This window comes from Oenanthe melanoleuca, chromosome 18, assembly GCF_029582105.1.
Source record: "Oenanthe melanoleuca isolate GR-GAL-2019-014 chromosome 18, OMel1.0, whole genome shotgun sequence".
NCBI classification, from domain to species: Eukaryota; Metazoa; Chordata; class Aves; order Passeriformes; family Muscicapidae; genus Oenanthe; species Oenanthe melanoleuca.
The window spans coordinates 11,240,340-11,256,267 of record NC_079351.1 but is presented as its reverse complement, the minus strand read 5'-3'; positions in this window follow the sequence as shown (position 1 = coordinate 11,256,267).

The following is a 15,928-nucleotide window of genomic DNA, read 5'->3' as shown; positions in this document are numbered from 1 at the left end:
ATGTTTCAGGTTTGCCTGGTGGAGCTCACGTTTTTCCACCTGATTATTTTCCCCTCTTTCCAGAGTGTGAGATTCAGTTCACACCTGGGGGCTTGTCAGGGGTTGGGTGAGGCATCTTTCAGATTTGGGAGTTTGTGGTTTCATTACATCCACCTGGACTTTTATTTGACAAGGCCCCAAAGAACCAAGTGAGTAATTGGCCAAACCCAGTGGGTTTTGCCTGATTTTTTCAACTCACCTGATATATAAATCATCTCACTTGTAAAGCTGGGCTATAAAACAGAGCCAGCTCATTCCCTTGCTTTTACATTTAATATCATCATGGTTTTGCCCCAAAATTTTCTCCTTCTGCCCATGAGAGCTGAGGGAATCACCACAACCACAACCAGCTCCCATGGGGACACTTTCCCTCTGGACATGGACTGGGAAAAATGCCACCCTCCACCAGGCACAAGCAGCCCTCAAAATGCTGTTTTCAAACTAAAGATGCAATTTGCTAAAGCCAAAATCAGGATATTTGAGGTCTGGCACATGCTCATGAAAACCTTGGGATGATGTTTTTTAGTGCTGAGCATCATCAGAGTCCAGAGACAGATTTGTGGGGAAAGCTCAATCCAAAGATGAGGCTGAAGTTGCACAGAAAAGGCTTCCAAAAGCTCTGCAAGGGATCTACCAGAAGCAGGTACAAGCTCTAGGAACGGGGAAGGTGCAGCTGGAACCTCCAGGACATATTGAGCTCTTGGCTTCTGAGGGTGTTTATAACTTGGAAAATTGAAATTGCACTGCCAGCCCTTACAGGAAGGAAATGGGGCGGAAGGAGCTGCCTGTGCTGTCAGGTTTTATTGTTTCTTTGGGACTTTCATTGGGGTTTTCTTAAAGCCACAATTTGGGGGTCATGAAGCTGTTTGAGAAACTCAGCTCTCATGCCAAGATTCTTCTCTGAAGCTCCCATTTGCACAGAAAAAGGTGACCCCCAAAAGGCGAATATCCAAGTCAAAAGTGTTCAAATGGTGCAAAACTACTTTGTAGAGAAAAGGGGTGGGAATGCAGACTCCATCCCTCCAATCTCTTGTTGAACTCCATGGAAACCAGGGTACTCCAGCACTGTGCTTTTCAAACTGGAAGAGATGGGAATAAGAGTCTTCCCTACCCAGAGAAATCCCTCTAGCCTGGCAGATCTGGATCCAAGATAACTCCCCTTGGAGAGAGGCCGCACTGCCCATCCTCACTATTCCCATCCTCACTATTCCCAGGGGGGGCCTTTGCTTCTCTGCATGGGGACACAGAGCCCTGCTGGAGCATCCTCTGTCTGCCTGGAGCACGGTGCCGCTGGCTCTTGTGGCCGAGGGGAGGGACAGCATGACCTGCACTGCAGGGGCCAGCAGGGCCCCGTGAACAGCTCCATCCCCCAGGAGCCCCCGGCTGCCCCATCCCCCGGGAGCCCCCGGCTGCTCCATCCCCCGGGAGCCCGCGGCTGCTCCATCCCCCGGGAGCCCCCGGCTGCCCCATCCCCCGGGAGCCCCCGGCTGCCCCATCCCCCGGGAGCCCGCGGCTGCTCCATCCCCCGGGAGCCCCCGGCTGCTCCATCCCCCGGGAGCCCCCGGCTGCTCCATCCCCCGGGTGCCCCCGGCTGCCCCATCCCACGGGAGCCCCCGGCTGCTCCATCCACGGGAGCCCCCGGCTGCTCCATCCCCCGGGAGCCCCCGGCTGCTCCATCCCCCGGGAGCCCCCGGCTGCTCCATCCCCCGGGAGCCCCCGGCTGCTCCATCCACGGGAGCCCCCGGCTGCTCCATCCCCCAGGAGCCCCCGGCTGCCCCATCCACGTGAGCCCCCGGCTGCTCCATCCCCCGGGAGCCCCCGGCTGCTCCATCCCCCGGGAGCCCCCGGCTGCTCCATCCACGGGAGCCCCCGGCTGCTCCATCCCCCAGGAGCCCCCGGCTGCCCCATCCACGTGAGCCCCCGGCTGCCCCATCCACGGGAGCCCCCGGCTGCTCCATCCCCCGGGAGCCCCCGGCTGCTCCATCCCCCGGGAGCCCCCGGCTGCTCCATCCCCCGGGAGCCCCCGGCTGCTCCATCCCCCGGGAGCCCCCGGCTGCTCCATCCACGGGAGCCCCCGGCTGCTCCATCCACGGGAGCCCCCGGCTGCTCCATCCCCCAGAGCCCCCGGCTGCTCCATCCCCCTGAGCCCCCGGCTGCTCCATCCCCCAGAGCCCCCGGCTGCCCCATCCACGGGAGCCCCCGGCTGCCCCATCCACGTGAGCCCCCGGCTGCTCCATCCCCCGGGAGCCCCCGGCTGCCCCATCCCCCGGGAGCCCCCGGCTGCCCCATCCACGGGAGCCCCCGGCTGCTCCATCCACGTGAGCCCCCGGCTGCTCCATCCACGGGAGCCCCCGGCTGCTCCATCCCCAGGAGCCCCCGGCTGCCCCATCCCCTGGAGCCCCCGGCTGCTCCATCCCCCGGGTGCCCCCGGCTGCTCCATCCCCCAGAGCCCCCGGCTGCTCCATCCCCAGGAGCCCCCGGCTGCCCCATCCCCCGGCTGCCCCATCCCCCGGGTGCCCCCGGCTGCTCCATCCCCTGGAGCCCCCGGCTGCTCCATCCCCCTGGAGCCCCCGGCTGCTCCATCCCCAGGAGCCCCCGGCTGCCCCATCCCCTGGAGCCCCCGGCTGCCCCAGCCGCCGGCCCAAGGAGCAGCTCCGAGCCACCTCGGCGGGATTGGTTCTCCAGGGCCAATCACCCACAGCCACAGCTAAACCCCATCACTTCCCAATTCCAGCTTGTTCAAGGAATGCACTCCTTGTTTCCCCCAGCCTCTTTTCCTCCTGGCGGCATCCTGCCCTACCATGGGGAAGGGCTATTCTTAGGGACATCTATTTTTGGGTTGGAATGCTGGAATTAAGATCCTTCCTTCCTTTAAAGAAAATACGCCTGATGATATTTAAAAGCTTCACCCCAGCTTGAAGGCTCAGCTCCGGCTGCTGAATGAAGCAGATTTATTTGTTAGTTTAACATTTACTGGAGGCTGGGATGAGCCCAGCTCCACCAGGACCACCCAAACACTCTCCAGGGGCTCTGAGATGTCTGGGATATTCCCTTTAATGTGCTGAGGAGCACATTTACTCATTTCTTCTTTCTTGGCACAGTTTGAAATCAGTTGCAAACAGATTTAGTAAAATATTTTCCATCAAAACCCATTTTGACAGAAAATGGCTTTCGGACACAATGGAAACTTTTGTGGAGAAGAAAAATGAAAATAAATCCTGCTCAGCTGATGCTGGAAGCCCTTATTAGAAACAGAAAGTTGTTTTCCTCCTTGAAAGTTTTTTGGGAAGGTGCTGCTGCAGCTGTTTTATCAAGGTGAACACCACCTTGTTCTGGAATAGTCAGAAAAGTTCTCATGCCATTGTCACTCCTGGAGCAGGGATCACAATCATCTCAGTCCTGGGAGGAGCCCAGGACCCATTCCCAGGACCCATTCCCAGAATCCATCCTCAGGATCCATCCCCACAATCCATTCCCAGGATCCATCCTCAGGATCCATCCCCAGGATCTGTCCCCAGGATCCATTCTCAGGACCCATCTCCAGGATCCATCCCCAGGATCTGAGCATCTCCCCTGCCCCGTGTTCCCGGCCAGCTGGGGTGTGAATGGCTCATAGCAGGGGCGTTATCCACCTTCCCTCGAGTTATCTCCTGCTACATCTGACTCCAGGGAATCATTAACGCTCAAAACATCTTGGTTGGGAGCTGCAATTTCCATTGCCTGGGAAATCCTGACATGAAGGGAGAGATTGATTCTGATTCTGCACAAAAAGCTGGAATCCTTGTGTTTGCCAAGGAACAACATTTCCTCCCAGGCAGCAGTTTAGGACCATTACAGTGTTTCGCTTCAGTGACTCTTTCCATGATTCCTGTCCCTCCTGTGCCTTTCCCAAATCACACTGCATATGTGTGAGTGATACAATCTAGAAATACAATAACATATGAAAATTTACATTCCGCATTACATGAAATTAATTTAATGACAGAACAGAAACATTCTGCTTCTGCTGGAGTTTCTAGACTGCCCAAACAAAATATTTCCACTTTTTTTTTTCTTTTTTTTTTTTTTTTTTCTGCTGGAAAATATTGTTGGAATCAGCACATTTCTACTGCATGGCTCAGGTTCAATTAACCTGCTGGAAGTTATCCTGAGAATAATTTTTAGTGGCTTTATTATCTGAGATACTCCCATCCTACTCATCCCCATAACACTTCCACCCATCTTTTGTGTGCTGCAGTTAAAATGCTGTGCCACAGGTAAGCAACAAAGACAGAAACTGAGACCATGTTTTTCCAACTTCATATTCCCAAAAGTTGGCACAAAAAAGGTTCAGAGCAATTCCATCCTCTTTTGCTTCTCCATGGGCTCCTCAGGATTAAATAATCTACTTCTGCTGGTCGATGGGCCAAATCTCTGTTTCTCTATAGCAACAAAACACGGATTTGGCTTTTGTGTGGCCTGACTGTGCTGGATGCAACAGGACAGGAAATGGGAAAGTGTGGCTAAAGAGATACACACCTTGAGGTCTTTGGAATACTTTAATTTCACCAGGACATGAGGAAAAGGGAGTGCAGACATTACAGGCAGTGAGGGGGATTTATCCTGAGACTGCCACAGAAGACAAAACCACCTCTGCTCAGAGCAGGACTGTGCAGGTGAGATGACACAAATGTCACCTCCAGTCACCCTCCAGCCCCAGGCTGGAGCTCCAGCAGGCTTGGGGCTCTGCTGCCTCCAGAGGGGTTTATTTGTTGAAAATACCCCACGGACAAGACAGAAGGAGAAAGCTTTGAGGGCACCAGGAGGTCTCTCAGTGTCTCCTTTGGGGCCCTGGGGCTCATTTCTGAGGGTAGCACAGCCCATCCTGCCCCATTCCCTGTCCTGTCCCCTGAGGGCTCTGCCATCCTCCTGTCCCGTGTGTCCCAGGCCATTTTTCAACAACAAAAACGATCTTTTATGCAGTGGTGCCCCGAGCAGCAGTGCTGGAGGACCCTAACAGGCTGCTCCATGGGGAATTCAGAGCTCCTGCCTCTGGGATGCCTGAGCCATTCCTTGGGGACCACAGCTGTACCTGCTGTGACCAGTCCCCATGGGGCCACAGAGCAGGGAGGAGTGGCACAGGGACCTGCCCAAATGTGCTGGCTCTGAGATAAGGGAGTCAGGCTGCCTCAGCAAAAATCCCAGATGAAAAAAAGAAGAGCAGGAATGCTGCTGACTCACCAGGCACAGAGAGCCTGGCAAACGGGACAGCAGCACAGAGCTGGGGGGCGTGGGGAGCTTGGCTCAGGAAAACCTCCTGGAATTCCAGTGCCATCACTCAAGGTAGACCTGAGCTAGAGCTCTGTGCTTGGACAGAGGAGGAGGAGGAGGCAGAAATGAGTTTCCAGTTGAGCCCTTGGCATCCCTGAAGGTGTCTTTTGAGTAGCACAGGAGGAAAGATAAATGTCAGCCCTTGGCAAACCTGCAGCTATGCAGGGCACGTGGCAGGACCAGGAGCATCCCGGGGGCTGGGGAGGGTCAGCCCCTGTGCCCAGCACCACATGGAGCAGCTCCTGTTCAGCAGCAATCAGTGCGTTCCTGACGAGCCCCAGGCTCAGGGACGTGCCCCAGCCTCCAGCCAGTACATCCAGGCCAGAGGGGAATGATGGGCAGCTCCAGGAATATCAGAGAGCCTCAGTCTGGGTCTCATGAAGGAGAAGGGGCTCCAACAGGAATGGCACAGGCACTCTGCAGGGAGCTGTCCTGCACTGGGATCTGTGACTCAGCCCCTGTCCCCAGCCCACAGATCAACCCTTCACCGGGCAGGAGCTGCCTCGGCTGGGCCTCCGGGCAGCCAGACTGAAGGGAGCATCTCAGTATTGGGTCTATTTGTGGTTCATTAACCCCAAAGCAGTGTCTGAGGCGTTGGCAGCTTTATCTATGCCCAGCTCTGAGTCACCTCGGGGAGCCGTGCCCCTCATCCTGACGGATCCTGCTGCTGGAAACCAGGGTGAGCTGTCCCTCCATCCCCTGCCATCCCCTGCCATCCCCTGCCCTGGTGCTGCAGGGCAGGAGAATGGGAGATCACGGAATTCCAGAATGGTTGGAAGGGACCCCAAAGCCCATCTAGTGCCACCCCTCCCATGGGCAGGGACACCTTCTACTGTCCCAGCTGCTCCAATCCCCAAAATCCAACCTGGCCTTGGGCACTGCCAGGGATCCAGAGTGCTCTGGGCACCCTGTGCCAGGGCCTTACCTCCCTCAAAGGGAACAACTTCTCCCCAGTATCCCATCCAATCCCATCCACTGCCCTCTGGCAGATGCTGCATCCAAAAAGGGCTGCAAGGAGATTGGGAATGGGAACTCTTATTATAAAAGCTGAGGTGTCTCATTTCTGTGGAGTGCAGGGTAGGGGGAGCTGGGACAGGCGGATTCCTCTGGAATCCTGCTCTTGCAAGGGTGGGTGATGAAGCACTTTCCTCTCACAGGAGGACATCCCAAAGTCCCTGGGCAGCCTCACACCGGACCGGGATCAGGGAAAGGACATCTCTGGGTCCTTTGCTCATTGCTACTTGGAGCAGAGGATGGAGCCCTGTGGCTGCTCTGGGCACAGCAGCTCCATGTCAGCACATCCAGGAAGGCCGGAGCCAGCACCTGCAGGAGCTGCCAAAACAAACAGCTGAACTGTCCAAGAGCTTCCTCCCCTGAGACCCCAGGAACAGCAAAATGAGAGCCAAAGAGCCCGAGGTGTGGGGCAGCAGCACAAACACAGGGCTGTGCTGGGGCTGGGACTGTGAGACCATCCCAGCCCCTGCCATGGGTTCCACTGGCCCAGGCTGCTCCAGCTCTGACACCTGCAGATGTCACATTGGAACCAGGGTCTGAAATAACCACGTGTGTCCTGCCTGGCTTGGGACACTTTGCTACATCAGGGGACAGAGATCCTGGGAGACTAGGGAGTGGAACAGGGGCAGCCACAGCTCTGGCACTCCCCGGAACCCCGGAACCACATAGCACCAGCAGTGCCACACACATGGCCCCTGCAGTGCCACACACAGCCACTGCAGTGTCACACACGGTCCCTGCAGTGCCACACACGGCCCCTGCAGTGCCACACATGGTCCCAGCAGTGCCACTCACGGTCCCTGCAGTGCCACACACGGTCCCTGCAGTGCCACACACGGCCACTGCAGTGCCACACACATGGCCCCTGCAGTGCCACACACAGCCACTGCAGTGTCACACACGGTCCCTGCAGTGCCATACACAGCCACTGCAGTGTCACATACGGTCCCTGCAGTGCCACACATGGCCCCTGCAGTGCCACACATGGTCCCAGCAGTGCCACACACGGTCCCTGCAGTGCCACACACACAGTCCCTGCAGTGCCACACACGGCCACTGCAGTGCCACACATGGTCCCAGCAGTGCCACACATGGTCCCTGCAGTGCCACACACGGCCACTGCAGTGCCACACACACGGTCCCTGCAGTGGCACACACAATCCCTGCAGTGGCACACACACAGTCCCAGCAGTGGCACACACAATCCCTGCAGTGGCACACACACGATCCCTGCAGTGGCACACACACGGTCCCTGCAGTGGCACACACACAGTCCCTGCAGTGCCACACACAATCCCTGCAGTGGCACACACACGGTCCCAGCAGTGGCACACACACGGTCCCTGCAGTGGCACACACAATCCCTGCAGTGGCACACACACAGTCCCAGCAGTGGCACACACACGATCCCTGCAGTGGCACACACGGTCCCTGCAGTGGCACACACACAGTCCCTGCAGTGGCACACACGATCCCTGCAGTGGCACACACACGGTCCCTGCAGTGGCACACACACGATCCCTGCAGTGCCACACACAATCCCTGCAGTGGCACACACACGGTCCCAGCAGTGGCACACATGGTCCCAGCAGTGCCACACACACGGTCCCAGCAGTGGCACACACACACGGTCCCAGCAGTGGCACACACATGGTCCCAGCAGTGCCACACACACGGTCCCAGCAGTGGCACACACACGGTCCCAGCAGTGGCACACACACGGTCCCAGCAGTGGCACACATGGTCCCAGCAGTGGCACACACACACGGTCCCAGCAGTGGCACACATGGTCCCAGCAGTGGCACACACACGGTCCCAGCAGTGGCACACATGGTCCCAGCAGTGCCACACACACGGTCCCAGCAGTGGCACACACACACGGTCCCAGCAGTGGCACACATGGTCCCAGCAGTGGCACACACACGGTCCCAGCAGTGGCACACACATGGTCCCAGCAGTGCCACACACACGGTCCCAGCAGTGGCACACACGGTCCCAGCAGTGGCACACACACGGTCCCAGCAGTGGCACACACATGGTCCCAGCAGTGCCACACACACGGTCCCAGCAGTGGCACACACACGGTCCCAGCAGTGGCACACACACGGTCCCAGCAGTGGCACACATGGTCCCAGCAGTGGCACACACACACGGTCCCAGCAGTGGCACACACACAGTCCCTGCAGTGGCACACACACGGTCCCAGCAGTGGCACACACACAGTCCCAGCAGTGGCACACATATCCTGCTCCTCGTGCTCCTCTCTGTTTGGAAAGGAACAGGAACATCCCGCCGGCAGAGCCGGGAGCTGCGCTGTGGTTTGCGTTTCACTACAAGCTTTTTATAGCTCGCAGGGACACAAAGCTCTGTAATGTGAGAAGGTCGGGATGAGGCTGCCAGGGCCGCAGTAGACGCTGCCTCTGAGAGCAGCCGAGCACCGAAACACAGCCCTGCCACCACCAACCACGGTGACACTGGTGACATGATGCCCAGCAGCCCCGGGGGCACACAGAGCCATCGCCCCAGGGAGGGACGCTTGTTGCCACTCATACCTCATCTCTGTTCCAGCGAGGGAACAGGTTCGCTCATGTGCCCGGTCACGAGGAGCCCCCACGCTCCGGTCTGGTGTCAGGCACTGCACATCAGCACTGTGGCTGCTCCCAAGTGCCCCGGCAGGACTCAGGGGCTGCTCCTTCATTTTCACACCACAAAGCTCTTGGAAGGAGCTGCTGGCTCCGTGGCTCTTTACCTTGGATTGCAGAGAGCATATTTGTGCTTGAGTCAATATGAAACTGATTGTTTGGGCAAGGAAAGAATCCAGACCCCAGATTCTGTTCCCCTCAATGCGAGGAAACTTCGGGGGGGGGAAAAGCTCGGGAAAAAAAATTATCCAAGTTGGTTGGAATCTGCAAGGAAAATGTGGAGACACAAGAGCAAAACCCAAAATGAGAAACAAACTGGATGAATTCTCTGAGCTGTCTGGCAGCAGCTGGGAATGGGACTGGTGAGGGGCTGCAGTGGGGGGGCCCAGGGATGTGTGTACAGCCCCCCGGCCCTCCCTCCCTTTCCAAAGTGCTCATTCCCAAATCCTGCCCTAACTGCACCAAGCGCTCCAGGAAGCCTCAAAGGGAAACAGGAAAAGCAGCGAGGGCTGAGTGGAGCCGCGATCCGGCAGCACCTCCCGCCCACCCACTCACCCTCCAGGATGTTTCCGGAGCCCCACGGAATCCTGAATAACCCAGCGGGGCTCCCCTGGCTCTGAAACGGCAGTGCCAGAACACAGCCTCATTCATCACACACTGCCGATGAATCTTCCACGGGACAAACCCAGGGATGCTCTCAGGGACAGCTCCTGAGATGGAGCCTGGGTGTGAATCCCCTGGCCAAAATTGAGTCCTGTGTTTCAGAACAGATTTAATTAAAAAATAACAACAACAAAACAAAACAAAACAAAAACTACTGAAAGACAATATCCAAGTGGGACATTCAGCCCCTGCCCCAGCCCCTCCCAAAGACAAGGCATTCTTCCCTGTCTCAGAGCAAAGGCACCTGCTCTCCCTCTCTCCAGAGCCTCCCAGGACTTGGAGACAGCCAAGCAAAAGGAAGAGGAATCAACCCAGCAGTGACAGAACAACCCCAGACCCTCCTTCAAAAGGGCTTTAGCCACCAAGGGGCCTTTTCTTCAGTTCTAGGCACCCTTTTTTCTTTCTCAGGTCAATCCAAAATGCAGAGTGTTTGGTGCAGAAATCTCTTCAGTAAAGCAGGACTCAGCTGGGGCAAGGACAGAGGAGACACTCAGTGAGTCTGTGCCATTCCTCCCTTTTCCTCCTGTGCTCAGAACCCACTCCCAGATCAATCCCTGCCATTTGGCAGGGCACAGCAGGAAAACCAATCCCCCATGTTTCAGAGGGAGATTTCAGAGAAAACAACTCTGACACTTGGCCCCAGGACGCTATAGGGGAAGAAGAGAGAGGGCTGGGTGCTCACAGAGCCCTGCCCAGGCCAGGGAGAGGAATGGATCCACCCCCAGCCTGTGTCCAATGCACAGGGATGGATCCACTCCCAGTCTGTGTCCCATGGACAGGGATGGATGGATCCACACCCAGTCTGTGTCCCATGGACAGGGATGGGTGGATCCACCCCCAGTCTGTGTCCCACGGACAGGGATGGATGGATCCACCCCCAGTCTGTGTCCCACGGACAGGGATGGATGGATCCACCCCCAGCCTGTGTCCAATGCACAGGGATGGATCCACTCCCAGTCTGTGTCCCATGGACAGGGATGGATGGATGGATGGATGGATGGATGGATGGATGGATGGATGGATGGATGGATGGATGGATGGATCCACCCCCAGTCCATGTCCCCTGCACAGGGATGGATGAATCAACACCCAGCTGGGCAGGAGTTGTTTGTCTTGGTGCTGTTGGGGCACCCACAGTCTCAATGACATCATCAGGACACCCCTGGTTTGTCCCTAAGGAAAATAGTAGGTGACACAACCCTGTGTAACATGACCTCAGCCAAATTATGAGAGAAGCTACACTTGGTGACCCCAGCTTGTCACCAGCCACAGGGCCAGAGGGACAACCCCACCCTGAGAATGGTGTGGAGCTGGCAGGGGGCCCCACTGACCCCAGGAGATCCATCCCCCAAAAGCTGTGTCAGCAGTGGGAGGGATGGGGAGGGGATGGGAGGGGAGGTGGCTTGTCTGGAATTCGATGTGGCCATTAGAGCTCTGCTGCTCCAGGGAGGGGGAGGAAGAGTTTTCCAGGGCGAAAGCGCTTATTCATCACCAGAACTCTTCTGGAAATTGTCCAAAACGTGGCTGTTTGAAGAAGTGAAACCTCTCCTCAGCACATCCTCCTGTGACATAACTCTAGGAAAGGTTTCTCCTCCCTGCAGGAGGTGGGAGCAGGGCAGAGGCTCACCCTGGGAATGTCCCTCCCAGACAGGGCTCACTCTTGGCTCTGCTTCTTCATCAGAAAACGTGTAGCAGTCCCAGCCTGTCCAGTTGCAAGAAAAGAAGCTCTGTTGTTGGGAAAAATCTCTTCCTACAGTCCTTGTCCTGGGGTGCAGAGCCCAGGGAGCACAGTACAGCACGTGGGACAGCTCAGAACTGTCACCAAGCTGCTCCCAGGCTGTTCCCAGCACCTGCAGCACTCCAGGAACGTGGGCAAGGCTTGGGGGTGGGCTGGAGGGATCTGCATGAAAACAAGCAGTGGGATGCCTTTTATCCCAGAGGGAGTCCATGTGGAGTACATCAGCTGGAATGTTTTCCGGCAAAGTGAGAGGCTGGAACAAAGCCAGGGCAGCCAGAAAAGTAATTTCCACTTTCTGTTTCACAATAATTGATCTGCCTCATTTGCAGTGCTGGAAGCAAAGGGCCAGGCCGAAATTTGCAAGGAAGTTCACTTCTGTGGGAAGCCTCACTCTGCCTCCTTTGAAATCTCACCTCTCAGTCTCGGTCTGGAGGAACAGCAGGAACCTCTGCTCAGTCCTGGGCCAGCTCCTGCAGGGACCAGAGCAGGGGCTGTATCTGACCATGCTGGGCTCTCAAAGCTTGGAAAATGGAGCATTTTAAGGTTAAAGTCGGCACAAAGCCAAGTGAAAACTGGAGCTGCTCTGCATGGCCAAGCTGAGCATGACCACAGCGGGAATGTCACCAGAGGAGTCCTGGCCATGGTAGGGAAGAGTGTCCCATTGAACTCTGGTTTTAACTCCACTGATCTACTTCTCCCCCATAAAAGACATATTTAAAAAAACACCTTGTTGGGTGTTTTGCCCTTATTCTACTCCCAATCTTTGAGAAATGAGGAGGAATGGAAAAGCACACCCAGGCTGGGACTGAGGCCTTGGAGTGCCTCGAGGCTTCCCCAGCCTGAGCAGCTTCCCAGGAGACAGCAACCGTGTGTGTGTGTGTGTGTGTGTCTGTCTGTCTGTCTGTTCACAGCCCAGCACAGGGACAGCCCCAGTGCCACCAGCCCTGTGTGTGTGTGTCTGTGTGTCTGTCTGTTCATAGCCCAGCACAGGGACAGCCCCAGTGCCACCAGCCCTGTGTGTGTGTGTCTGTGTGTCTGTCTGTTCATAGCCCAGCACAGGGACAGCCCCAGTGCCACCAGCCCATGGAGCTGGGGCTGTCCAGCCTGGCTGTGCCCACACCAGGCCAGGAAACTGACTGTGGCAGGGCAGGAACAGCCAGGCTCCTAAACCAACTGCTTCTGCCCAAAACACTTTTCTCAGGTGGAAAGCATTTTTAAGTCAGGTAAGGGCTTCACCTGCCCTATTGCATCACTGCAGGGACAGTGGGGTTAGCACAGCTGGAAGCACCAAACTCTCTGGAATCCCCCTGGTCTCAGTGACCAGAAGGTTTCAGGGATCTCCTCAGACCAGCTTGTCCAAGCAGGATGTGTTTCTGCAAGCCAAAGCCTACACAAAACCATCCTACAGTGGATTCTCCAAGCCTTTCTTTCACTGCCTTTCCCTTCCCGGGGCTGTGCTGAGGGCAGAGCACCACAACAGCTCTCACCTGCCTCCAAAGTCACAACGAGATCACTGTAGGCTCCTCCAGCTCCTGCCCCACCCAGTTTTACAGCCTCACCCCGTCATTTCCCCACCCTCAGGCTCTGGGATGCTCCAGGGAGGGGAGCTCCCGCTGGAAGTGCTGACTCGTGTCTGGGGAGCCACGGAGCTGGGCGTGCACAGCCAGGCACAGAGCATGGGCAGAGCATCCCCGTTTATCCATCAGTGAGTGAATCAGCAGCCCTGGAGACGGCTGGCTGGGATCAGCTCCCATTGCAAAGATCTGTGTGCTTGGTGCTGGACTTTGCCACTAATCCAGCCCAAGGAGCCTGGCCAGCAGCCCTGGCAGCCACAGAGGTTCTGCTCCCCCAGCAGGTTTTCATCTGCCCCTGAGAGCTCCTGGCAGCCTCGGCTCTCAGCACAGCCACTTCCAGCTCCCAGCGATCAATGCTGATTTAACTGCTGGAGCACCTCCCAGGAAATGTGCTGCTGCATCCATGTGCAGGTAGAGAGAAAGCAGAGCAGTGACCTGCTGAGCATCAGAGCAGGGCTGCCCTTGGCTGCCCTCCTGCTGGGAAACCCCCAGATCCAGGCACAAACACTTGGAAGAGAAAGGAGAGTTGCCAGGAGATTGAGGAGCAGATTTGCCCCTGTGCTCAGGTGAGACCCCACCTGCAGAGCTGGGGCCCAGCACAGGCAGGAACTGGAGCTGCTGGAGCCAGCCCAGAGGAGGCTCAGGATGGGCAGAGGATGGAGCAGCTCTGCTGGGAGGAAAGGCTGGCACAGCTGGGATTGTTCACCTGGGCAGGAGAAGCTTTGGGCTGAGCTCAGTGTGACCTTGCAGGGCCTGAAGGAGCTGCAGGAAACAGGGAGAGAGAGAATTGGCAAGGGATGGAGGGACAGGAGACAGGGAATGGCTTCAGACTGACACAGGGCAGGGCTGGATGGGACACTGGGCAGGAATTGTTCCCTGGGAGGGTGGGCAGGCCCTGGCACAGGGTGCCCAGAGCAGCTGTGGCTGCCCCTGGATCCTGGCAGTGCCCAAGGCCAGGCTGGACAGAGGTTGGAGCAGCTGGGACAGTGGGAGGTGTCCCTGCCATGGAAGGGCTGGATTTGATGTTCCAAAGGTTCCTTCCAACCCACTCCTTTCTGTAATTCTCTGACTCTTCAATCTGCATTTTCTAGGGGAAGGGCTACTGATTTTCGGTGCTATTGTTCCTAAACTCGACCTTTGTGGATGCTGCCAGTGCAGGGGAGGAATCCAAATGCCAGTGCTGAGGCAGCAGAGGCTGCTGGAGCCGGGCAGGATGCGGAGCAGGGAGGGCTCAGAGCCTGCAGCCAGCGTGGGGAGCCTGAGGAGCTGGCACAAAGCTGGGCTCTGTGGGACCAGCCAGAGCAGTGGGGACATTGTCCCAATCCAGCAGCCTGGAGAACAGGCCAGAGGTCAGCCCAAGGCTCGAGGAAAAGCACTTTGAGGCGAGATGGAGATTTCTGGTTTATTTTGGAGGCTCCCCCTCACTCAGAGCCACAGAGCACAGTGAGCCAGGCTGCAACTCGCTGCTCATCAGGATTATTTTTCCTGATCATTTAAGGTGCAAGAGTTAAATCCCCCTGGATCCCAGAAGAGTGACCCTGTGAGGCCCTGAACTGACCTGTAGAGCCTTGCAGGCATTAGCCCCACCTTTCTGCCCTCAAGGCTTTTTCCCATCACAGAGATCTGAGAGTTTTGCCCCCACACAAATCAGTTACCCTTCCATTAGGTGCTCTCCAAAGTGTCCCAGAAACCCTAAATCCAAGTTTCCAATCCAGCCCCTCTGAGCAGCAGCACAGAGTGAAGCCCTTCAGGGCACTAGCCGAGGTGGCAGAGCACCCCAGAGCCATCTAGCACCTCTGGCCAGGGCAGCAGCACAAGCCATGGAAAGTACAGCTCCCACAGCTCTCCCACGGGCTTCGGAGAGTCACTCCTGACCTTTGGATCTTCCTCACCTGCCACCCACACCCAAGCTCCCCTTCCTGCTGAGGCAGGCAGAGAACAGGGCCTAGAGAGCTTTAACTAGTGACAACAGCCCCAAAGCTCCTTGCAAGCAGGATCAGACCTTGAGAGGTAGTGCAGGTGAAACACCTCGAGAAAGTCTCAAAGCACTCCAAAACTGTGTGGTGAAACACTTTATCCAAATTCCACAGATGGGCAAACAGAGGTGAAGTGAAATGCAGTGATTTAGACCTTCTACATTCAGCAATGGTGACCTGAGGACACCTCCCTCATCACCATCCTCATCATGCTCCAGAGTCAATCTCAAAACCCTGCTGTGCTGCACCCCTGCCCTGCAGATGAGCCAGGGCAGTTTGTAACAAGGCATGCAGCCCCAGAGCACCCCGAGATCCCTCTGGGTGCTTCCTGCCTGGACTGGGAACACTTCAGCAGGTCCAGGGACGTTGAGGCTCCCACTGCCAGGGGCTCAGAGCTGTTTGCACACATCCTGAGGGTCCAGGGGGGATGTGCTGTGTTGCAATTGGAAGCAGATTCATAAAGAGAGCCTGTGTTCAGGCACCAAGCTATAAATATTCCTTTTTGAAAAGGCATAACTGGAAAAATGTCTAAATGTCTATTTTTGCCTCCTCTGCTTCACCCACTCAAAACATTGACATCATACCAAGCTCCTACTGAGGCAGAGTCACTGAGAGAGCTGGAGCAGCACAACTGCTCCCAGCACAAGTGCTGGGACAGGAAAAAAGCATCTTTGTGTCCTGGAGGATGGAGCAGTGCTTGGGGAGAGGAATTCTTGCATGGAAATGGCAGCTTTTCCACAGCTCTGTGACTCTGATACAAATGACTCAGCAAAGCCCAGGTCAGGCTGTCAGAGCTCATCTGAGGCCCAGGACTCCTCCAAGAGGCTTCCAAATACCTGGGCTCAGCCTCAGCAGCCAAACATGAAGTGGTTTTATCCAACAGAATTATGGAATAGTTTGGGTTGAAGGGGCCTTTAAAGCTCGTGTGCTCCAGCCTCCCTGTGATGAGCAGGGACAATCCCCCCCTCAATT